The sequence below is a fragment of the Crocuta crocuta genome, unplaced genomic scaffold, assembly GCF_008692635.1.
Source record: "Crocuta crocuta isolate KB4526 unplaced genomic scaffold, BGI_CrCroc_1.0 scaffold258, whole genome shotgun sequence".
Lineage (NCBI taxonomy): Eukaryota > Metazoa > Chordata > Mammalia > Carnivora > Hyaenidae > Crocuta > Crocuta crocuta.
Window position 1 is genome coordinate 701003 of NW_027532842.1, and position 25925 is coordinate 726927.

The 25925-nt window shown below is 41.6% G+C and overlaps 1 long non-coding RNA gene and 1 other non-coding gene across 2 annotated transcripts in view; one reads left to right on the forward strand and one right to left on the reverse strand.

The window, feature by feature from the left end:
- The window catches only part of LOC144216090 (uncharacterized), a 122845-nt gene that overhangs the window by 83212 nt on the left and 13708 nt on the right, over nucleotides 1-25925 (forward strand). The window lies entirely within an intron of this gene.
- Nucleotides 10413-10496, reverse strand: TRNAK-UUU (transfer RNA lysine (anticodon UUU)). Its single transcript has one exon. It is a non-coding gene; the product is annotated as a tRNA-Lys (tRNA).

Here is a 25925-nt window from a genome sequence, read left to right on the forward strand (position 1 = left end):
TCTGTACCTTGGAAGCTGCAACCGGGCCTTTTCCCAAAATGAGACTCATCTTAGTGAGCTGTTCCTGGCCAATACGGTTTACTGGCTGTTGCCATCTTATGAAAGCCAGCAGCAACGTCACAGCATGTCACAGGGTGGTGCCGTACTGTGTCCTCCCTGCATTCCCCAGCTTACCTGAGATCTGTCATCGCTCTTGTCCCTGTTCTGTAGCAGGTAGTTCTCCTGAGGTTCCAACAGCCTGGTGTGGTAGAAGAGGAATGATCCCAGAATCTAGAAGCATGTTATTAGTTCACTTGCTGTCTGTCCCTAACTGAGCCATCTTGAGCAAGTCAGTGAATCAGTCTTCGTGTTTGCTTCCTTGACTGTGGGTAAGGAATAGGGACAGATGTTGTGTGGATCAAACGAGAAAATGCAAGGGAAAAGTAATTTAAAAAGAAGTGCATTGGCCACAAGGAGATACTCGTTCACACCCACTAGGACAGCAATAAGCAAAAAGACAAGATAATAACAAACGTTGACAAGGATGTAGGGAAATTGGAACCCTCATATTTTGCCAGCTGGATTGTAAGATGGTACAGCTGCTTTGGAAAACAGTCTGGCAGTTTCTCGAACAGTTAAACATAGAGTCACTGAAAGACCCAGCAATTCCACTCCTGGGGATGTGCCCAGGAGAAATGAAAACATCCATTTACACAAAAATTTGCACATGAATGTTGGTAGCAGCATTATTCATGATAGCTGAAAAGTGGAAACAACCCAAGTGTCCATCAGCTCATGAGTGGATAAATCAAATGTGGTATATCCATACAATTGAATATTATTCAACCAAAAAAGGGTATGAAGAACGAATACATGGGGCGCCCGGATGGCTCAGTCGATTAAGCGTCTAACTCCGGCTCAAGTCATGATCTCGTGGTCATGGGTTCTAACCCCACGTCAGGCTCTGTGCTGATATAGCTCAGAGCCTGGAGCCTGCTTCGGATTCTGTCTCCCTCTCTCTCTGCCCCTCCCCTGCTCACAGTCTGTCTCTGTCTCTCTCAAAAATGAATAAACATTAAAAAAAAAAAAAAGAATTAATACAGGCTACGGCATGGGTGAACCCTGACATTATGCAAAGTGTATGAAGCCCATCACAAAAGGCCACAAATCATGGTTTCATTTATATAAAATACCTAGAAAAGGCAAATCCATAGAGATGAAAAGCAAATTAATTATTGGAGCACTGGTAGTTGGGGGAAGAATGGGAAGCAGTTGCTAATGGCTTCAGGATTTCTTTATTTTATTTTATTTTAGAAACTTAAAAAAAAAATTTTAATGTTTATTTTTGAGAGAGAGACAGAGTGTGAGTGGGGGAGGAGCAGAGAGAGAGAGGGAGACACAGAATCTGAAGCAGGCTCCAGGCTCTGAGCTGTCAGCACAGAGCCTGACATGGGGCTCAAACTCACGAACCCAAACCATGAGATCATGACCTGGGCTGAAGTTGGACGCTTAACCGACTGAGCCACCCAGGTGCCCCCAGGATTTCTTTTTAGGATGATGAAGTTGTTCTAAAAGTTGATTGGTATACATCACAGATATACTGAAAACTGTAGAATGTTGCACTTCAAATGAGTGAATTGTATGGTATGTGAATTTTATCTTGATAAAGCTGTTATGGAAAAAAAAAATGAGTGCAGTGCTAAGGCCATTAATAGTAATATTGGGTTTTCTGCAGTTACCAAACAGAGCGGATGGAACCTTAGCAGGGTTCCATTCAGGGCCTGATTGTCTTATACCAACATCTGTAAAATCGTGTGCATCTTATGATAGAAGATGCCTTGGTTGGCCAGGCCACAGCTGTCATTGCCTACATGTCAATGAGCTTCAAATGCACCAGTGTCCAGACTTGGAAAGTGGTGTCCATTGCTTGTCAGTAAACTCCCAGAAGGAAGCATGAAGCACTCTTTTAAGTCCCAAGACCCAAATGAGTATGAGAGAGGGAGTAGGGAAAATGGTCAGTCATCACATGTATGGTGGTGTTCTCGAAGCAAGAATCAAAATGAGGCAAACAAAGAGCACAGCCCCAACAGCTTCTAGTACCTGAGGACTGTCTTAAGAAACACTGCCTTGCCGATACCCCTGATGGTACCAAGGGTGACATGGAGTGAGTAAGTAGTGACACGCACTCTGAGTCAAAAAAGTGATGTGGAAGATGAGGGCACTGAGTGTGAAGACAATATAGGAATATTTTCTTTTAATATTTATTGTTTTCAGATAGAAAGAGCGCATGAGCATACACACAAGGGGGTAGAGGCAGAGAGAAAGGGAGAGAGAGGGGCGCCTGGGTGGCTTAGTTGGTTAAGCGTCCGACTTTCACTTAGGTCGTGATCTCGCGGTTCATGGGTTCGAGCCCCGCGTCGGGCTCTGTGCTGACTGCCAGCTCAGAGCCTGGAGCCTGTTTCAGTCTGTGACTCCCTCTCTCTGACCCTCCTCTGCTCATGCTGTCCCTCTCTCTCCTAGAAATAAATAAAACATTAAAAAAACAATTTAAAAAAAAAAAGAAAGAAAGGGAGAGAGAATCCCAAGCAGGCTCTATGCTTAGGCAAGCCTATGTGGGGCTTGATCCCACAACTGCGAGATCATGACCTGGGTGGAAATCAAGAGTCAAATGCTTAACCCACTGAGTCACCCAGGTGCCTCATGTAGGAATATTTTAAATCAATTTATTTTGCCTATGTTTTCCTCTTTATGTATGCAAAAGGAAAATGTTTTAAAAATCAAAGTCTGAAAGAGCAACTTCATAAAGCATGAAAAGAAAATTGTGAGTGATAAGAAAGCGTCAACTGATAGTTTCATTGGCAACATTTTTTCTAAGTGCCGCATAATATAATGTTGCATCTTAGAATCAGAGGTCTTATATTTCATAATATTTGGTACTTATTCAAGGTAAGTCATGAGGGTGGTGGGAACTTCTAACTTGAAGATAACATCTCTTAGCTGTTTCATTGAAAAATACCTAGTGAGGCAAGGCCCGTGGGGCCAGGGCCAAATAATAAACATACCAACAAACAAATAAATCAATAAATATTTAGTATAATTCTAGCTTCTCAAGCATTACAATTGACACCTGTTCAAGGACTTTCATAGAATTTTTGTTAGTAGTAAGGGTTGTTTGTGGTTTTTGACCCCTTACTCTGCTAGACACTCTACACCGTGTGCTTTTCTCATTGGCCCCAAACAACAATGATATGTAGAAGGCAGTACTGTTGCTTATTTCATAGAAAAGGAAACTGAGGTTTAGAAATATTAAATAACTGGGGCGCCTGGGTGACTCAGTCGGTTAAGCATCCAACCTCAGCTCATGTCATGATCTTGCAGTTTGTGGGCTTGAGCCCAGCATCAGGCTCTGTGCTGACAGCTCAGAGCCTAGAGCCTGCTTCGGATTCTGTGTCTCCCTCTCTCTGCCCCTCACCCACTCATACTCTATCTCTCAAAAAAAAAATTAAAGGAAAAGAAATATTACATATCCCTCCCAGAGTCATTCAGGAACAAATGACAGAGCTAAGACTTGAATCCATCAGACTGCAACAGATCATGCTCCGGGCTGCCCTTCCAGAACACATTTACGGCTGAGTGCAAATTGAATCTTAAAACCACAGACAAGTAAACAGATGGACATAGAAGTCATATGGTAGTTGCAGACTTCCGGGTATTCTCTAATTACACCAGTGGTCAACGAGACCAGCCCCACATTTCCCAGGTTCATCTAGATGGAGGTTGGAGCAAGAGAAGTGAACATCTGTAGTTTCAGGCTCCAGCTTTTCTCCTAATGTAAATTCTGCCAACAGCTGTAAAACTAAGTCTTTGTCTCCCACCTTCACTCTCTGAGCATCCTGGCTCTGCTTGTGCGTGCTGAAATACCCGTGGAGGGAACTACAGAGGATGTGAGATGTGGAGCCAGAAGCCAGAACAAGGATCTCCTATCACAAAATCCCTAAACACAGAGCTTTAGAGCTGAATAGGATCTTGGAGATTGGCACACGTCAAAACCACCTCTGCAGCTCTTCCCAGACCTGTTGAGTGAGAATCTTGAGGGAGTTGGTATGAGAATTAGATTCTCAGTGGTTCTCAAAATATGGTAATGGTTCCTGGACCAGCAGCTTCAGCATCAGCTGGGAACTTGTTAGAAATGCATTCTTGGCCCCCACCCCACCCCGTGACCTGTGGATCAGAGGCTCTGGGGTGGTGGCCCAGAGACCTGTGCTTTACAAAGCCTTCCTGCAGTTCCTGAAACCTCCTAAAGTTTGAGAACCACTGACTTAGAGCAGAAATTCGGATAGGATCCTAGCGTTATTCCTTCTTTTTGAGTACATAGCAGCTCTTTTTCAAATGCAGTAAAAAGATTTGTTTTCCTATTTTATATATTTTGTATATATTCTTTTAGAATTTATGGTACTTAAAAGTGCAAGAATCCTAGCCTAAAATTCTGCTCTTCTCCTCTCTTCCATGGGGCTTTACTCAGTTTAACAATTATCACTGACAAAAAGTATCCTTTCTTAAAAAGCTTTGTAGCCTGATGTGTTTTCTGCATTCAGTTGTAAAATAGGAGATGACAGAAAGCACCTTGCTCCACTTATATTTGAAACATACCCACTTTCGTGATGCACAAATAGGTATGACATAACTAGTCTAGAAGATTCCTTGGGAACTTCATTTTGCCGTACAGGTATTTTATTAACATGGTTGTTAAAAATCAATTTTCTAGTTTATTGACACTAGGAAGAAATATAGTGAAAAGTTGCAATAGCTGATGGGGAGAGAGGGAAGACCCTTTCCTGAGTCTCTTTGAATCAATTCAGTTTTCAAAACATTTCTTTCCCTACTAATAGTTTGATGTGACCTTTGGTCAGGGGAAGTGAGGAACTTGTTTAAGTCAGCATTTCCCAGATGATATTCCTAGATATCAAGCCCTGTCAAAAAAGCAAAGATTCTGTGGTAAATACATCTGCGAAATGCTGTGTTACAAAAAATTAAATAGATTTACTTCATGACTTTATTGAGTTCTTAGTACGGTAACGTGCGGTGTGACTCTGCAAGGAGGAATATGATACACAGCATTTGCCAAGTTTTTCGAATAAAAATGTTTGGAAACACAGCAGCACAGGCGTTGTTTCTAAGGATCTTCTGCATGGCCATGGAGATAGAATTGTTACAGAGAATCCTTCTTTGTAATGGTAATTGATGCAAAGAAATGTTACCTGTAAATCCCTTTGATGATGACCTTAGTTTGTGAAATATTTGCTAGCTGGCTTTTGGTGTCCTGAAACTAAAATATAGCCCCTGGGTATATGACATGTGTATTTAGTGCATCTTGCTTTAAGTAATTCCTTGTTATGTTTTATAAAAACATCACTTCTGGAATAATGTGTTTTAAGCAATTTAAGAAATATAAAATGAGCATGACAGATATTGCTCAAATTAAAATCTTTGTTAAATTGTTTTGATAATAGAGAAGACTACTTGACATTTTGACATTACTGGTGATATGGTAAAGTTATTTCAGTTATTAATGTTCTCTCAATGGATATGTATTGACATGTTAAATAATGTATTGATAATTAAGACATTTAAAAAGAGATGTTAGTCTTCTGTTGCTACATAATGAAAATTATCACAAATAGAAGTGCCTGGCTGGCTCAGTTGGTTAAGTGTCCAATTCTTGATTTTGGCTCAGATCATGATCTCATGGTTTGTGAGATCGAGCCCTGTGTCAGGCACTGTGCTGACAGTGTGGAGCCTGCTTGGGACTCTCTCTCTCCCTCTCTGCCTTTCTGTGCTCATACACGTGCTCTCTCTCTCTCTCTCTCTTGCTCTCTCAAAACATTTTTTAAAAAGCTGAAATCAAGACGTTGATCAAACGGAGCTCTTATCTAGAGGTTTTGGGAAAAATCCACTTCTAAGCTCATTCAGGTCAGAATTCAGACCCTTGCCACTGTATAACCAAGGTCTCCGTTTTCTTGCTGATTGTCTTAGGGCATTGCTCTCTGGTCCTAAGGCTGCTTTCAGGTCCTTTCTGTGCAGCCCCACCCCCTTCAAACCTGAAAGGGCATGCCCACCTCTTGCCTGGGCTTTGAATCTCTGACTTCCTCTTCTGCCTCTAGCCAGAGAAAACTCTCTGCTTTTAATGATTTAATATAATTAGACCTGGCCCACCTGGGCAATCTCTCTTAAAGTCAGCTGTGCTGCCTACCATAACCTAATCATGGGAATAATATCACATTCACAGATGCCACCACATTCAAAGGGGAGAGGATTCTACCAGTAAGAGGGCTATGTGGGGTCCTCATAGAATTCTGTGGACCACAAAACATAAAGACACATGCCAGTTCTTCAGCATTTAAAAATTAGCACGTGGATCTACAAATATGAACAGAATATACATTTTTAAATGGACAGTGTGGTCAGTGCAGCAGTAGTTTGTTGAAGGGCAACATCAGTGGAATCGGTTGGAAAGGTCACGTAGAGTTTAAAAAGAAATTGCACTCAACCTTAAAGTATAATAGTAGCAATGGCTAACATTTATTGAGTTATGAGCCCTGGGTACTGTGCTGTTTGTGTGCATTTGCTCATTTGATCTTTACAAAGTCCAAGTACAATTATTCCTGTTTTAAAGTCGAAGAAACAAGCTTAGAAAGGCAAAAGCACTGGTAAGTGATGGAGAGTAATGCCAAGCCAGGGTGCTCCCTGTCACCATTCAGTGTGACAGACTTTTTTAGGTCATTACCCTGTGCTAGGCACTCTGATAGGTGCCCTTAATACAAAAGTAAACCACAATTCCTGCCCTCAGGACTTCACAGTAAGAGATGGGGTCAAGGAAACAAATTGTCACCCTAGTATGTAAAGCATGTATTAGGTATAGTGGCTTCACAAAACAAGGAATGATCAACTCCACGTGAGTGGGTCCCCAAGGGCTTCTCAGAGGGGTGACACTCTTCTACGTCTGAAGCATGAAGAGTTCTCCAGGAGAAAGTGGAGCGTTGTAATGGACAAGGGAAAATTCCAGATAGGGGCGAGGACAAGGACAATGAAAGCATGTGGTCTATTTAGGGAAATGCTCATGTACCTGGTGGTTCTGTAATGCTGGATCTCAGGGAACTGGGAAAGATAAGAGACGAAGCTGGAAAGGAGGCCAGGGGTCCATTTATAAGGGATTTGCATGATATAATGGGGAGTTTGGATTTACCCCCATGGGTAAGGGATCCATTGCATTGTCTTAAGCAGGAGAATAACATAGACAGAGTTGCATCCAAAAATGATAACTTTAGCATTCATGTGGAGGATGTATTTGAGAAGAACAAGAGTGGGGCAGAGAGACCACATAGAAGATTATCATCACAGGCTAGATGAGCAACGTCAAGGGCTTGAGGTAAGAGCAAAGCAGACGGATGTGAAGGGACAATGCGTAAATGAGATTTAGTGACTGATTAGATGTGGGGCATGGACAAGGAAGGGGACTTAGGATGACTCGTGGGTCTGATGTAGCATATTCTTTGGATGATGGTTCCATTAACTGGCATAAGGAGGGAAAGGCAAATTCAGTATTGGCTCAATGAAGGCTGAGTTGTCTGTATGATGTCCAAGTAGAGAGGTCCAAACACATGTGTGGATGCTTACAGCATCACAATGGGCACATGGCATAGTATACGAGAGCATTCATGGGGAGTGACTTCCTAAAACAGGTGATTCCCGGGGGATAGTAGTAAAAGCAGGAAGGTATAGTGGAATGAATCTTCTCTAAAGCAAGCAAAAAGTGACTAGATAGCAAAAAAATGGGGGTAGCTGGAGAGAAAATAGCTTGGTGTTCGGTGATACGGTTTTACAGTAATGAACTCAGCCCGCGGTGATGCAGAGACTGTGCCCAAATGGTGAGCAGACTCTTGACTCTGATGCCTTCCCTGAACCCTTGGTCGGTTCACTGTGGTCCCGAGGCTCTTCCTCAGGCTCAGAAATTGGATTTACTTTACTTGTTATCGTTATTGTTGTCATGGAAGTGGTTCCATTTCTCAGCAGCGGCCTCACAGTCACCCTGCACAAGACTGATTAATCACACATAAGCACACACACCGGAAGGCAGTGTGTTGACCTGCAGGGGCAACTATCATGGGCTGTCTGACTGACCAGGACCCGTCCATGGGAAGCCAGACTGCTAGCAGCTTGCTGTGGGGTCACAGGCTAATGCTGGGGATTCTTAGGTGACTCCAGTGGCCAAGCCTGAGTTATCATGTTCTCCCTCAACAGGCAGGGATAGATGTTCTGGTTGACCTAACACGTAGGTGTTGCCCACTTCTTACTCTTTGGGTTCCCCTTGCTGGTACTTCTAGTCATACTTTTTCTCTAAACCAGGTTCATTGTTTGCTTCTGCTTGCCAAATGACAATCACTTTTTAGCCCTGTTTCCCTGGTATGACTCACAGGTTTTGATTGGAGTCTGGCATTATCCCAAGCTCTTAAGTCCCTCATTTACAGAGCAGGCATTCTTTTGATTGCCTCCTGCTGGTTACATCAGTTGTGTAGAGTTTTACCCAGGTAAATCACGATGACAATGTCCCGGGTCCCACGAGGCGGTCCACAGTTGTGTCCCCATCCCCCCCTCCCCCATAAAGAAGAGTTGCAGAGAACTTAGACAAGGAGCATAAGCTTAGATTTAAAAGTCTTTGAAAATCTGGCTAAGGAGTGTATACGTTGTCCTATGAACACTAGGGAGCCCCTGGAGATGTGGGTTGGGGTAGTGCAGATGGCTTGATGAAGTCCATGTTGGGGGGGAATTGATCTGGGGATGGGGGTGAAGTGTATTCTCTAAGGAGAAACCAAAGACCAAGAGCCCAGCTAAGAAGCTGAGATCATGCAATTGGATGAAATATGCAAGGCCGGGACTAAAATGCTGACAAGGTATGGAATGGAAATGCCACGCTGTATTGTCATTGCGAAGACAGAAGCAACAAGACTCTGTGACTAAAGGGCTAGAGAGAATACAAAGGAGGAAAACGTTGGTATACCATTTTTCTTGAGTTGTATGATTGTTACTGGTATTGTTTCAAGGTATTTAACTATACTCACTTTAGGTATATGTTTATAAGCACTACGTATGTAAAACCGTGGTTTCAGTGTGATGAACAGTCTGTCGGAGTCTGGCACTCCCACCCTGATTTACTTGGGACATTTAATAGAATGAGCAACTTAAAAAAAATAATAAATCCAACCTGTAGGCTTTCTTTTCCTTTCTCAGATCTCTTAGGAGGAAGTGTTCCTGATAGAAGCATTAAGTTTGGAGGAATAAGGAATAGAATTCTGAGACAATAGTGCAGAGGGGAGTGGGGAGAGAGTCCTTCAGTAAGCTTTTATTAGCCACCTACTAGATGCATAAGGTGGTGTGAGGTGCTGTGGCTACAAAAGCTACGTAACTATTCCTTTTCTCAAGAGCTTAACACCTTCTCTGGAGCCAGATCCTACTCTAAGAAATAACCAGAAGCAAGCAACATAAAAGAGTCTATAACTGAGCCGCTAAGCCGTGCATAGAGATTAGCGGTATTTACGTACAGATGAACGATGGGCCTCTGGAAGCCATAGCAGAGAAAACAACAAGGTTAGGAGGACAAAAAAATCATAACTTGAAAGGAAGAGGCAAACTGAGACTGTTAAGTTTAGTTAACAGATTCCAGAAGGATTTATCCTCTCTGTGTTGTTCCTCCCGGAGGTTTATTCTTTGCAGAACACATTTATGTGTATTAATCTCATTTTTAGCCTTGACACAATCCAGCAAAGGGGGTAAGGTAGGGATTATAAAGGGGAGGGGAAGGATTTGGGAGAGATTTATGCTGTAGAAACAGCAGGATTTTATGACCAATTAATCTTCTTCTTGAGGGTGAAGGACGAGCTGAGGATGACCTGCCCCAAATCACTCATTCACTCATTAAATCACTCATACAAGTACTTCTTGATCGTCCATTTTGTGTCTGCTCTATGCTCCAGTGCTAGGTTTCCAGATTCCTAGCAGGGACTACCTGGTGGATTATAATGCCTTTGCCTGGAGGGAGAATGCCTGATCCTGATTGTCCTTCAGATTTCTACCCTAAATTCGGGCCGCCTGTGGGACACCCAGGTGAAATTGGCAAGTAGGTAATTTGACAGAAAAGTTTGGCTTTTTCAGGAAAGAAGTCTGGGACATGAAATAGATTTGGAAATCATTAGCCTGTAGGTGAGCATTAAAACTGAGAATGGGTTAGGGGACCTAAGGAGATCTTGGTTAAGAAATTTAAAAAAATTTTTTTAAACATTTATTCATTTTTGAGAGACAGAGAGCAAGTGGGGATGGGGCAGAGAGAGAGGGAGACACAGAATCCGAAGCAGGGTCCAGGCTCTGAACTGTCAGCACAGAGCCCGACGCGGGGCTTGAACCCACAATTGTGAGATCACGACCTAAGCAAAAGTCAGACGCTTTACCAACTGAGCCACCCAGGCATTCCCTGGTTAAGATATTTAACAATTCTGAGTTTTCAGTTTCCTTCTGTGGGAGATGCAGAAGATATCTATAGCACAGGATTATCTTTGATCAGATGAATGTGAATGGGCCTGGAAAACAGCAAAGTATTATAGAAATTGAGAATATTATTAGTGATATTTAATTACTATAGTATCAGCACCTTCTCTAATGGAACAGCTTAGTAAATTCCTTAAAGAAGACCAAATTTTGCACTAATATCCCTCTGTTATCTTATTATTGTCACATCTCTAGGCAGAAGTCAAAAGCTAAATATGAATAGGTATTGTTATTTTGGCTTTTAATAGAAATTAATAATGTTAGGCTAATTCATAAATGCATTTTAGAGATGAGAGATGTACCTGATCAGAAACGAAGGCAGTACGATAATGCAACGCAGAGGTTGTACTTTTATTCAGTTTGGTTTCTAAAAACACAACTAATGAATAATTAATAGGACAGAAATATTTTCAAATATTCTGACCATTGAAGAGTGAGGAAGAGGGGAAATTTATCAAAATTTGAGAGAAAAATTCAAGTTATGATCAGGAAACCCCCTGATCATCAAAATGAAAGCCAGGGGGAAAGCCAGGATACCTTTAGAAAAATACTCAAAGAAGCAAATTTGGAGGAGACTACATTTAGGAGTGCTGTTGATTGAGTGCAGGGAAGAAATATGTGCCAAAGAGGGTTTTTTAAAAAAGATGTGTTTTTTGGTTTTGTTTTCATTTTTGCCATTTTCAGCTCCATAAGACTATGGTTTAAAAACAACTTTCTTCGGGGGCGCCTGGGTGGCTTAGTCGGTTAAGCTTCCGACTTTCGCTTAGGTCATGATCTCACGGTTCGTGGGTTCGGGCCCTGTGTCAGGCTCTGTGCTGACTGCCAGCTCAGAGTCTGGAGCCTATTTCGGAGTCTGTATCTCCCTCTCTCTCTGACCCTCCCCTGCTCACGCTGTCTCTCTCTCTCTCTCTCTCTCCTAGAAATAAATAAAAATATTTAAAAAAAAACTTTCTTTGAGTAATCTGTATTTTTCAGATGATGTGACAGCTAACTTCATGGGTTAGAACCTGACTGGGAATAATGAACACATTTACACTCAGTTTTTAATTTTCTATACAGTGTGATATGAGAGCAGTGGTTCAATGGCATGGCCAGTCAACCCGTCGAGTTTTCTGGCTTGTGTTCATTGATGACAGGGAGCACAGCTTCATTTACTTAGCAAGCAGCCCCTTTATCTCAGAAGCTCAACACAGGGAGGAAGACAGGTCACCATGTACTACAAATGTGTTTACTCTTCTTCTACCAACAAAACACCGTGGGTAGTTTCCTGAAATTTTAATTTTGGAGCCCTCAAATATTCAAACTGCAATGCTAGTCTTCCTCAGACTAGAGGAAATTAGTGTGAAATGTCTGTGTTATTTGTGTTTCTGCAGTGACAGAAACTGAAAGAACCGGATGCTTTATTTCCTCATGCAACACACACTGAGGTGTTTGTATGTACCGGGCACTGTGCAAATTGCTAGAAGTACACTAATGAACCTTGGTCTTAGGAACCTTCCAGTCCAGAGGGGAAGACAGGGCCAGGGTTGGGCTCAGGGCACACTTCACACAGGTGTCACAATGGAATCTTCAGGGATCAGCAGGACATGGCCAGTGGCTTAAGGGTTGAAATCCCAGGCAAGGAAGGGAACCTACAACATGAGAAAACTCAGTAGGCGGCTTGGAAGTTCACGTTGTAGTGGGAGGTTGTATGCTTATTGGTGGAAGGTTGAACTGGAGAGCTAGTTAGGGTCAGAAGGGCCTCACATGTCACTCTAAAAAAAATTCTGGATTTTTACCTTGAATGTAATGGGAAACCTCCTGAAGAAGGGTTAGCGGGCAAACACTGATCTCCTTGCTTTGGGGGAGATGCTTCTCTGGAGACTGAATGACTTTGAGAGCTGAGACCATTTTCTTCATCACCACTGTTTCCCCCTCAAATATTCGAGCACCTTCTAAACAAGCACCTGAAAGCCAGGGATGCAGGAGAAATTAGATCTGGCCCCTGCTGTCAGGGCAGCCGGGAGAGAGAGATGCTAACATGCACCTGCTCACAGCAGCAGGGCTGGACGCTCAGGCCCTGGAGGAGTACCCCCAGCCGTGAGTCATGAGTTTCCTGAAGAAGGCGAAGCTTTGGAGGATCAGCAGTCCCGGGTAGGCAACGGAGAGCTGGGGAGCACTCAGAGACAGGAGAAGGGCAGGTGCAGCCAGGGGAAGGACAGGAGCCCGGGTGCACGTACATTCCTGTGTTGGGGAGCAAGTGCGGAATGAGTGCAGGTGCCGAGCCCCAGAGGGGGTGGGAAGGAGGCTAGGAGGGCTGAAAGCAGACATGCTGGCCAGGGAACAAAGAGGAACACGTCCCCCTGTGAGACTGGAGGAAATGAAGTGAAGGTGGATGTGACTAAGGATTGGCTTAAAGGAGGGGTCAGTGATAAAGTTTCAATAAACATTTGCTTAGTCTATCATGTAATAGTACCTCCTTAGGAGAAGCCAGATGACCACCAGCAGATCTAAAATGCTTCTACCCAAAAATCTGCACCGACCTCTGCTCCGGCCCTCCCCCATTCAAAGGACCCCTCTCAGACATCCCAAGTGCCCCCACCTGGGAAGGGGTGAGGAAGCCTTCACAGCGGCTCCACCTCCCAGCCCAGAGAGAAGCTTTGCTCCACCTCCGCCTACTAAGTCCTGATTCAAAGGGCTTTCACTCACTGTCTCCCTTCCAGCCAGTTTGGTATTTCCAGGGAGACCGTTTTCTTCTTGGCCTCAAATCTGTCTCCTTGTCCTTAGATTACTCCTCGATGGGATGGGGGTGAGTGAAGGGAAAGGGGGAATCCAAAAGGCATGCTTGCTTTAAGATGATTTTACTCACTGAAGTCATTACAGATGACACGGTGGCCTCCCAATAATCCAATAAATGGAAGTGCAGGTGAAAATAGGACTGGCCGTGGGCTGAGAGCTGCTGAAGCTGGACGATGGGTTCACAGGGTTTCATTATACTCTTCTCTCGACGCCTTTGCCTGTTTGCAACTTGCTGTGATAAAAAAGTTGAAAAATAAATAGTTGGTATTCGAATTGTGAGTTTACAATAATACTTCATTTTTGCCAGTTCAAGTGAATGAACATACATTATTTAGCAATGTAAAAAAAAAAATGCAGGAAGTGTCTTATAAGAACATTGCCGGATCTCTACTACCCTCTCACCTCTGGGTCCAGTCTTTGGCGGTGTTATCTGTATTTTTCCTTCTTGGTCTTAATCAGAATCACCCTACAACTTCATTCCTTCTGTCTGCGTGTGCTTGTCCAAGGAGCGCCCTCCTTATCTCTGTTAAAAACTTGAAAGGGTAACCCTATTGTAAGGAAGCTGCCATTTAAACCTAAGCCAAACCTTTCCCTGCTCTGGGCTCTTCTTTCCATCCCAGCTGTGACGTTGAACTGATGGAGAGTTCCTGGTTTTCAATTACCCGCCCCCGCCCCCTTGGGGGTCTCGAAATTAATCCTCTTTTGTCCAGTTTTTTCATAGGTCTCTGATGTTTTAGGAAGAAGTGTCTAGAACTTCTTTTGCACCAGAAAGATGCTTAACAATGTGAAGCATGCAAAACAAATTTGAGATACAAAAGATTATTTTCAGTCGAGACCACATTTTATTGAGAAACTTGAAGACAAGTAACTTTATGAGTCAAAAGATAAGGAACCAACTAGTGAGAACAGCAGATGTTTTGGGTGGAGCGTGTGTTACAGGCTGGGGCGGAGTCACTCACATTCGGCCTCCTGACCGTCTTTTCCTCCAGGCCTACATTTCACCTTCTCAATGGCTTGCATTTCTTCAGGATAAAACCGGAATGTCTTAAAGAGCATATAAAATTAGTCGAGATCTGACTCTGTGTATCTCGCCACTTACATCTCAAGGTTTTCCTGCCCAGAAGCCTTCCTTGATACCTCAGAATCATACTGATTTCGCTGTTGGGGCTTCCAAAGCTTTGCTCTTTTCCCCCATCTTAACTATTGATTTCCCTACTATAAGTTTTTTGGGCTCAGGATTAGTCTTGGTTACCTTTGTAGCACCTGTGTTTGGCACCTACGAGCTTCCCCCTGATAGCATCAGTTACCCCTGCAGAGTAACAGCCCCAAATGAAGACAACTAGTTAAACAAACCCCTAGAGTGGCAACAGAAATATTACTTTTCTAACATTAGAAAAACATTCACTCTAAAATATATGACAGAATATAATTGTTTTGTTTTATTTATTTCATGTTTATTATGTGCTTCCTAGGAGCAGCCACTGTGCTAAATACTACCTACTTAACCTCAAGTATTTTTTATCCTAAACTACTCTCTCTCTTCCACCCACCTGTAGCACCTCTACATTCCATCAAATCAGTTAAGAGTGTAGGCTCTGAAGCCAGTCTGCCTCTTTCTAGCTAGTTAGTTTAGCATACAAATTACCTGACCTCTTGTGTCTTAGTCTCCACATCTGCAAAATGGGTATGATAATGGTAAATACTTAATGGAATTGTTGTGAGAACTTTAACAGTTACTATATGTTAAGGTTTTAGAACAGCGGCTTGCCCACAGTCAGGGTTCTAGAACTGTTAGCTCTTCATTTCAAAATACATACTCAAAATTGCTATGTTTTGTGTATGTGTTTTAAAATATCTTCTACACTCCCCCCCCTTTTCCCCTTCCATTTTCCAGTTCATTTTTGGACTCTTAAGACTTTGTAAATCAACTGACTTCTCTTTGTCTGTTGAAATCACAGGATTACCAAAAACAATTTGATCTAATTGCAGTCTTTGAGCATTCTTTTTCTAAGGAAACTGACATGGAAGATGGCCTCTCTTAGAAAGTAATCACAAATCTCTCCATGCCAACACTGAGAGAGCATCCTCAGGATTTAGTACTAACTGGAAAATGAAAGTTATATATACATATATATCCATAGATCACCATAATCTATAAAATATATATTTAATAATATGATCATAATAATTAAAATACTGTTCTAAATTATCTATACAATATTATATATTAAAATTCTTTAAATCCACTTACCTAGATTATAACGATGGTTGCACAGACTTGCAGATTTATTATCACTATATTGTGTACTTGACACAAATGAATTTTACATTATGTCTCAATAAAGCTAGTTTTAAAATCCTATATAAGGTATTCTGTGTAAGGAAACAAAACGTCAGAAAAATATTAAACTGTTAACAGTACTATATATAAATTACATAATTATTATTATAGCAGTTATTATAAGGGAAGAACTGAGATGAGTTGTCCCGAGGACAACTTTGATATTTTATTCTATATATTTCTGTAGCGAAATGTTTGATAGTGAACCTATGTTTATGTATTTTTACATATTTTTCATCTGTTTTGTTCACTGCTGTTACACCAGCACCTAGATCGGTACTGCATATAGCAAAGGATCAGTAAATATTTGTCAAATGAATGAATAAATAAATTACATTGTAAATGCAAAAAACAAATAGTTTGCACAATAACTTGGTAAGTTTGTGTATGGCTGACTCAAACTTGCCAGTTTCTAAGATCCTCTCCAAGATAGATTTATAGAAGTGATGCTTTCCAGCAATTTGAGAACTATTCTTGGAATACTCTGAATGGGTCCCGGCTTAAAAAATTCAGGCTCCGAATTTGATTTTTGGCTTCAAAATTTGGCTATGAAAGGAGTTTCCACAGTATGTCTTTTAATCAATCTGTTATAAGGCATGCAAAATAATTTATTCTTCTTGTCTAATACAGGAAGATGAGACTATAACAGGAAAAATCGTAATTTTATTTGTATTCAGCGTTACGTTTGAATTACATGATTAAAGTTTTTCTTAGACATTAGACACTAGTGGAAATACAGTAGTTTTAGAAATAGTGGAAAATCAATAGTCTCCAGTCTAGTCTAGAAAATGTATTTGGGGGCGCCTGGGTGGCTTAGTCGGTTAAGCGGCCGACTTTCGCTTAGGTCATGATCGGGTGGTTCATGGGTTCGAGCCCCGCGTCAGGCTCTGTGCTGACTGCCAGCTCAGAGCCTGGACCCTATTTCAGAGTCTGTGTCTCCCTCTCTCTCTCTAACCCTCCCCTGTTCACGTTCTCTCTCTCTCTCTCTCCTAGAAATAAATTAAAAAAAAAAAAAAAGAAAATGTATTTGAGCTTCTCCTTCTCAGATAAATATGTGTTATGTATTAAGGTAAATACTTGTGGATAGGTATTGGAAATGCTGGAATAGTATTATCTGTATTAGTATTTTTTAAAAGTCTTTCTTTTTTTATTTTTTTAATGTTTATTCATTTTGAGAGACACAGAGACACAGAGCATGAGCAGGGGAGGGGCAGAGAGAGAGGGAGACTGAATCTGAAGCAGGCTCCAGGCTTTTAGCTATCAACACGGAGCCTGATGCGGGGCTTGAGCCCACGAACTGTGAGATNTGAGAGACAGAGAGACACAGAGCATGAGCAGGGGAGGGGCAGAGAGAGAGGGAGACTGAATCTGAAGCAGGCTCCAGGCTTTTAGCTGTCAACACGGAGCCTGATGCGGGGCTTGAGCCCACGAACTGTGAGATCATGACCTGAGGTGAAGTCAGATGCTTAACTGACTGAGCCACTCAGGCACCCCTGAATTAGTATTTAAAAATAGCCATGGATCATGCATGATTATCTATAGGATCTGACATGTTTTATCTTGTGGTTTGCTAAAATGGGAGTTTTTTGCTATTTTAATGCATTTGGAAATATATAAATTCCAATTTATATATTGGGAAATATATAAATGTACATGTTTGAAGGTGGTCCAGACCAACGTTAATAACTCCTACTCCAAATCATTAAAATGCATGGAGATCTCCATAGACATCTTCACATCCATAGTTTCCATATATTAATTTATAAATATTTCACTTAAAAGCATGTAATTTGACCAAGGCTTCTAGCTTATGTATGGATGGCGACTTTCATCTTTAACCTGTGGCTCTTCAAGCCAGCAAATTCCTGGATTAGAATATCATACTCACTTCTCCAGATAGGAGCTCAGGTACTTAGGATGATTGGCAGATGGGCTTCAGATTCACATGAACCAAACTCCAGTGGTGTGGGGCAGAATTTAATTTTGTTTAAGTGAATTCAGCAGTTTTCTGAGCTCTCCAGATAAAGTCATTACATAATTATTTAAAGGTAGTATAACTAATGGATCAGCTTCTCAAGATTCCTTTTTTGGTCTTATGATCCTAAGAAGTTCAAGACTAGCAATTCTGGATTTGAAAGAACTGGGAATCTACAACCAATGAAGGGTTATTTCTTATACTTTGTGCTCCTGTGAGAACAAGGGAAGGGTATTATGGTTTTTAGAAGTGGTTTGGGAATGCTTATGATAATGGAAAGATACTGTTGGGACAGACCACAAGGTTGCATGAAAGACAATGATACAGGGGCGCCTGAGTGGATCAGTCAGTTAAGCGTCCAACTTCGGCTCAGGTCATGATCTCAGTTTGTGGGTTCAAGTCCTGCATCAGGCTCTGTGAGCTCTCTCTGTGAACTCTCTCAGAGCCTGGAGCCTGCTTTGTATTCTATGTCTCCCTCTCTCTCTGCCCCTCCCCCACTCGTGCTCTGTTTCTCTCTGCCTCTCAAAAATAAATAAATGTTAAAAAAAAAAAAAGACAATGATACAGAGAGGAAACTCAGTTCAAAAAAAGAAAACTGGAGAAAGCACTGGATTGAGGATCAAGGATGGGTGAGAGCAGCAATTCTTGAACTGATGATCCAGAGACGTTCTGGTCCAGAGCCACCCGATCGACAGTTTCGAGATTCAGCAGGCCCATCACAGACCGAACCACAGCTGTTGTTCAGTTATGTTAGGGGGGAAAGGAAGGTTTGGGTGATTACTGACCCCATCTTCAAAACAAAAAACTTGCTGACTCTACACTAAAAAACTTTTCTAGATTCATGGTATTTGGGGCAAAAAGTATTGGAATTTTATCCTGCTCCGTAATTAGACTTGGAGGGTGGGGAACCCTATGGGATAGAGTGAATAATGATAATTTTCAGAGGAAAACAAACTCAGCAATCTCCCTCATACCCCCAGCAACAATTACTCTCAAGTCTCTCCCACGCTTGCTGGATTATAACAGAATAAGCAAAAGGATATGAGAAGGTAAATTCCAAAAGACCATTGAATTGGTCCAACCAAAGATCCTATTAGGAAATCTATTTGAGTAGGTTAATGAAAATGGAGTACGTGCTGAAGCCAAGGTGGGAATAAATGTTGGATAATCATTTGAGGTTTTCAGCAAGTCAATAGAGAGAAAGACAGGTGGGTTGGTGAATGGTTTGGGATTGAAATGTGCCTTCCACATTGTAGAGTCCTGGTTATATTTAAGGGGAAGAGGAAAGAGCCAATGGAAAGAGCTAAGGGATAATTTTGGAAAAAGAAGATGAGACTGAGGACCTTACAGTGTCTCTCTAGGATTGAAGGGAAGGAAGGCTGAGGAGGGGAGGGGATGGTTTCCCCATGTAGAGGAATAGTAGCACTGAATTTCTAAGAGCAGAAGAGACATGACGTGCAAGACCCTGGGAATGAGGAGTACATTGTGTGTGTGTGTGTGTGTGTGTGAGGATGGGGGTTGTTGATCCATTGGAAGGAATGTCTATGTGGAGGAGCAGATGACCATCAGCCTGAAGTTGGCCATAAAGAACGAAAGTGCCAAAACTTGTTCAGATGTCTTTCCTCTTGAATGACTGAAAGTTTCAAAGAAAATTGCCTGGAAAAGCAATCCTTCTTTTTGCCCATTGAATATATTGGGACTTTACTTTGGAAAATCCAACAAGCAGAGGCCATGTTCCCAAAGAATCTTCTCCACCTCATAGCTTACTTAGCTTTTGAGCAACACAGAGAATGCAGGCTGGGGGACCGGTGTATTGGTCCATTCCCCTCCACAGTTTTTGGGAAGGCTTTTATTTGATGCTCCGTGTCTGATCTGCCAGGCATTCTGAATAAATGCGTTTCCTGGATATGTGTGTTTTATGGCCATCACCAACACTTTCTGCTTCTAATCACTTGCCGCAAGTGCCCAGTAGCTATCAGGGATAGCACTGACGGTGTGAGGAGGCCGCCCATGTGTCAGACTGTGGGTCTTGGCAGATTGTTGAAAAGGCAGTTACTTTACTAGGGGCTGGAGTTTGGTAAGTAACCGATAGGAGGATAGGAGCTGGAAGGGAGGAGTGGGTGAGGCAGAAGCCTGCATTTGCTAACAGGAGCAATCAACATTCAATAAGCAGGCAAAACTGGTGAAGCCACAGTTTGGCCACCCCACTCTTCAGGTGTCCTATGGGATCATCAAAGTTTATTTGGGGGGAAAAACACCTAGACGTTTGAATTTGCTGCAGGTTAATATATCATCAGCTTTGGAGGTAACAATTGTTGATGGCATGTTAGGCTGTACTGCTGTGATAGAGCAACAGAAGAAAGGGGACAGTGGTCCACCTTCCATCGGTAGGATTATATTGTCTTAGGTATCCCATTTTGAGAGGGACACTGAGCAAGTGGGTCCCAATCAGTGAAGACTAGCCAGGGCCACCATGTTATCTGAGGAATGAGCAGAGGCTTCGATAATGAAGGCCCTCAGGCTATCTGCAGATATCTCCCTGGCCCTCAGCCATGTGGAACAAGGAAGTGTTATTCAGGGTTGCTCTGGAGGCCAGAACTAGGAGCCATGGGAGGAATTGAGGAGGAAATATATATTGGATTAAAATAAGAACTTTTCTACTCATCGGAGTTGATCAAAAGTGGAATGGGGCGAAAACAAATTTCAGACAGCGTAAGACATTTGCTTCCATTTTAGTTTGCAATTGTGCACAAAGGTCTTTTGAGTAGTGGAGGGACAAGATCGTTGCTATAGGAAAACAATGCTGGCAGCGGGTTAGAAGATGCGTGAGAGATTGTGACAAGAATGGCCATTTAATAGACCACTGAAATAATCCAGGTAAGAGATGATGAGACCCTAAGCTGAGGTAGTAGCAGTGGGCCTTCCCAGTTACAGATGCCCCAGCTTTCCATCAACGGATGGATGGTTCAACAGCCTCGGGTGTGTATACACACATTAGAATATTATACAGACTTAAAAAGGAAAGATATTTTTTTAATTAAAAAATTTTTTAATGTTGATTTTATATTTGAGAGAGGGACAGAGACAGAGTGGGAACAGGGGAGGGGCAGAAAGAGAGGGAGACACAGAATCCATAGCAGGCTCCAGGCTCCAGGCTCCAGGCTGTCAGCACAGAGCCCGATGCAGAACTCGAACTCCCAAACCTCGAGATCATGACCTGAGCTGAAGTTGGATGCTTAACTGACTGAGCCACCCATGCACCTCAAGGAAAGAAATTTTGATACATGTTATGACATAGAGGAATGTTGTAAAATAGGTAAAATAAAGCCAGTGTTACCAAGGAAAACTATAAGTGATTCCACTTATAAAAGTACCATGAGGAGTCATATTCCTAGAGACAGAAAGTAGGATGGTGGTTGCCAGGGTCTGGGGAGGGAAGAGGAGGGGGACTTCCTGTTTAAGGAGGACAGAGTTTCAGTTTGGGGAGATGAAAAAGCTCTGGAAATGGATGGTGGTGATGGCTGCATACCAATGTGAGTGTACTTAATGTCACTGAACTGTGCATTTTTAAATGGCTTAAATGGTCAATTTTATGTTATACACAATTTTTAAAATACACTGTTTTGAATTTTTTTTTTTTACAAATAGTTTTATTGTCAAGTTGGTTTCCATATAACACCCTGCTCATCCCCACAAGCGCCCTCCTCCATACCCATCACCTCCCCTCCCCCCCACACCCGTCAATTTTTTTAAGAGAAATAAATTCAAGAAGGACAGTAAAGGTGTGAAGGAGGAGTGAATGTGGTTGCCAGGTTGTCTAGCCTAGCTGACTGGATAGAGGATGCCATTCATCAAGAAAGAGGGTATTAANTATTAACAAAAAAAAAAAAAAAAAAAAAAAAAGGAGAGAGAGAGAGGGAGAGAAACAGGCTTGGGAGGAGCTTATGAACTTAGTTTGAGAAATGTGAAATTTGAGTGGCCTAAAGAACATTCAGTTGGAGATTTTAATTTTTTTAATTTTTTGTTTTTTGAGAGACAGAGCAGGGGGAAGGGCGGGAAGAGAGGGAGACAGAGAATCTGAAGCAAGCTCTGCACTGACAGCAGTGAGCCTGATGTGGGGGTCAAACTCACAAATCTCCAGATCATGACCTAAGCCGAAGACAGATGATCAACTGACTGAGCCACCCAGGAGCCTCTCAGTTGGAGATATTTAAAATAACTTTATGGAGTTGTATACAATGTAAATTGCATCTAAACAGTACAATTCAGACTTTAGAAAAAAGCATGTACCCATGTATCCATCACAAGCAAGGTACTGAATGTTTCTACCATCCCCAAAGTCTTCTAGCCACACTGACCCTTTTCCATTTCTGCCCCAGACAATGATTGATCTGCTTTCTGCCACTTATAAATTACTGGGCATTTTTTTACAATTTTATATAAATCGAATTAATCATACAACAGTGTACCTGTTTTTTTGTGTGTGCGTCTGACTTATTTCACTTAGCGTAATGACTTTGACAACCATTGTATTGTTGCATGTATCTGTAACTCAGTCCTTTTTTTTTTTTGAAATTTTTTTTTTTTAATGTTTTATTTATTTCTAGGAGAGAGAGAGAGACAGCGTGAGCAGGGGAGGGTCAGAGAGAGAGGGAGTCACAGATTGAAACAGGCTCCAGGCTCTGAGCTGGCAGTCAGCACAGAGCCCGACGCGGGGCTCGAACCCACGAACCGTGAGATCATGACCTAAGCGAAAGTCGGACGCTTAACCGACTAAGCCACCCAGGCGCCCCGTAACTCAGTCCTTTTTAATCACTGATTGATAGTCTACTGAGGTATCCATGCACCCGTCTGTCATTGGACATTTGGTTTGTTTCTAGTTTTTAACTATTAATAAATCAAGCTACTCTGAACATTTCTGTAAAGACTTTGAGTGGACATCCCATTTTCATACCTAGGAGTAGATATGACTTGGTTGAATGGTAGGCATCCTTCTCACTTTTTAAGAAATGGTTATTTTTCTGAAGTGTTTATGCTAGTTTACATTCTCACCAACAGCTGTTCCATATTTTCATCAGCACTTGGTATTGTCAGCTTTTTAATTTTAGCCATTCTTTTCTTCTTAATATTCATTTATTTATTTTGAGACAGAGAGAGTGAGCAGGAGAGGGGCAAAGAGAGGGAGAGAGAGAATCCTAAGCAGGCTCCATGCTCAGTGAGGAGCCTAACGTAGGGCTTGATCCCACAGCCCTGGGATCATGACCTGAGCTGAAATCAAGAGTCAGATACTTAGTTGACTGAGCCACCCAAGTGGCCTCTTCCTTAACTTTACCTGTTCTAATTGGTGCATGGTGGTAGCTCTTTGTGTTTTTAATTTCCCAATGACTAATGATGTCAAATATGTTTTCATGTATTTATCAGCCACACAGGTAACTTTATTTGGTAAAGTGTTCAAATATTTGCCTGCTGCAAACATTGCATGGGTGGTCTTCCTCGTATTGAGCTATAATCTTTATATATTCTGGATACCAGTCCTTTATCAGATTAGGTATTGCAAATCTTTTCCCATTCTATGCTTTATCTTTTCATTGTCTTAACAGTATCTTTCTAAAAGCAAATTTTAAAGTTCTGATAAAGATCACTTTATCGAGTTTTCTTGTCTCCGAAAATTTGTTTTTATGTAACAAGACATTTTTGTCTCCTTCAATATTGAATAGATTTTCTCCTCTGTTTAGCTTTAAGGGGCATTAGTGTGAGGTTTTGCATGTAGGTCTATCATTAATTTTTAGTTAATTTGTCTGTATAGTGTGAAGTATGGATCAGTGTTCATCCCCTCCTCCCCCCTCAATATGGCTGTGTATTTACCTGGCAGAATTTGTTGAAAGATTTTCCTTTTCCCCATTGAATTGTCTTACCACCGTTGTTGTAAATCAGTTGACCAATTATGTGTGAGCCTATTTCTGGAGTGTCTCTTCTGTTTCAGGTGGAGGCATCTAATGAGATGTTTGAACTTGGGAATTAGAGATACATTTTTTGCTGAATATTAGCCGTGCATCTCTGCCCAGCCCCTGGAGAAAGCATCTTTCTTTACCACTGCCAGGTTTGCTTGTCGATTCTTAAATTCTTTTCTTTTTAATTTTTGTTAATGTTTATTTATTTTTGAGAGAGAGAGAGACAGGGCATGAGTGGCAGAGGGGAAGAGAAAGAGGGAGACACAGGATCTGAAGCAGGCTCCAGGCTCTGAGCTGTCAGCACAGAGCCCGACGCGGGGCTCGAACCCACGAACCGCGAGATCATGACCTGAGCCACAGTTGGATGCTTAACCAACTGAGCCATCCAGACACCCCAGGATTCTTAAATTCTTGATTGAAATGCATATTTCAAGACCCACAACAATAAGACAAAGGGAAATATGAAAACGTGGGTCTAGACGTGGTCAAATACACCATTTCACAGTCTTTTGGAGACCTAATTGTTTACAACAATTAAACTTACCCATGTATTATTTCTGTGGACAGATTTACAGGCTAAAGAGCTAGACATGCCTGAAGACAGCACCGGATCGCTGGCCCTGTTTCTCTGGCATTGGTGTAGATGTGTGGCCTTTCTCTCTCTAGACCCCAAAAGAAGCACATGCTTGGCAGAAATGGATTCAATCACCATCTGAATCCCCCGTCATAGAGGCTCAAGGAATACTTTCTGTTCCCCTAAAAGGTCTCCTTATTTCTCTCCATTTATCTTGGTATAATGGCCTGAGAAAAGAGGGAAACTAGTCCAATTTATTGTAAATAAATATAAGTTTGAAATATATATGAAACTAATATGGAGGATGTAAAAGCAGAAGAAACCAAATACGAAACTCAATTTTAGTGGGTCATTAAAAAGAATAGAAGAATATGTCAAAGAATGTGTATCCAGAAGCATGGGGCCCAGAGGTCCAGAGAGTCTAAGTTTGTATTCTGATTTAGGCACACATATTAGAAATATTAACCTCTCTTCTTCTCTTAATGAGAGCCACCCATGCTATTAGGAGAGGGACATAATGAATGCTTCACTATACTTATTTAATAACAAATTTAGAAATATATTCTAGACAAATCCTTTTCTACTTCCACATGCAGTAGATTTTTTTGCTTTCACACTTTAAATTTTGACCCTCTTTCCGTGAGTTCAGTTATATCTTCTTGGTAGAAAAAAAAAATCAGTCAACCCAGGAATTAATTTATCCTTCAACAGGAGTTTTTGAAAGTACCCAGAAGGGATGCCTGTGTGGCTCAGTCAGTTAAGCATCCAACTCTTGGTTTCAGCTCACGTCATGATCTCACAGTTTTGCAGTTCAAACCCTGCATCGGGCATCAGACTCTGCACTGACATTGCAGAGCCTGCTTTTGAGATTCTCTGTCTCCTTCTTTCTTTGCCCCACCCCTGCTTGTACTGTCTCTGCTTCTCTCAAAATAAATAAAATTTTTTGAGGTAGAAAAAAACTGCCTGGAAATTAAAGTTACAGGGTTTTGAATTGTTAATGATCTTCTGAAGAGGGTCAAGTCCACCACTTGCTAAGCCTGCTTCTTGAAAGGCACTCAAAAATGTAGAAGGACTCCAAGGCTGTAAAAAGAAAGGGGAAAAAATTATTTTTGTCCCCAACATTTGTATTTTTTAAAGCTGGCTATGCTGAATATTTGCACTGAATATTCATGTGTAACCTTTCGTTTAATTATTTGAATTCAGCTCCTCTTCTCTAAGCCATTGTGTGTGTGTGTGTGTGTGTGTGTGTGTGTGTGCGCGCGCGCTAGGCGTATGGAGGATGGCATAAGGTATCTCTGAGTTTCTATAATTGCAAAAGTTTGTAGTCACCTTGAATCACGATGAACCAATGGATGCATTTTAAGCACTGTCCATTCACCTAAGGTCTTGATTTCCTACTTTGGCTATTTTGAGTCTGAAATTTTTTGTAGTTTATCTCCATAGCGACTCCATTCCATTTCTGAATGATGTCCTAATAATTATATCTTCACATCTAAATTAGAAAATAAAACTAATGCTGGTAGTAGTGTGTTTTTGTTTTGTTTAGAATGAGTTTCCAGTTGCATTTTTATTATTTAAAATTTGCCAGTAATAGGATATAATTACTTCCATTTTGGACATCATCGAATATATAAACATCAAGTTTCTATGGCCACCTGGTATATTTGGTGGGGACCAAAGGTGACACAACAATTCTGTAACTCTTGAAAGACTTTGGCAACATGTTTCCTG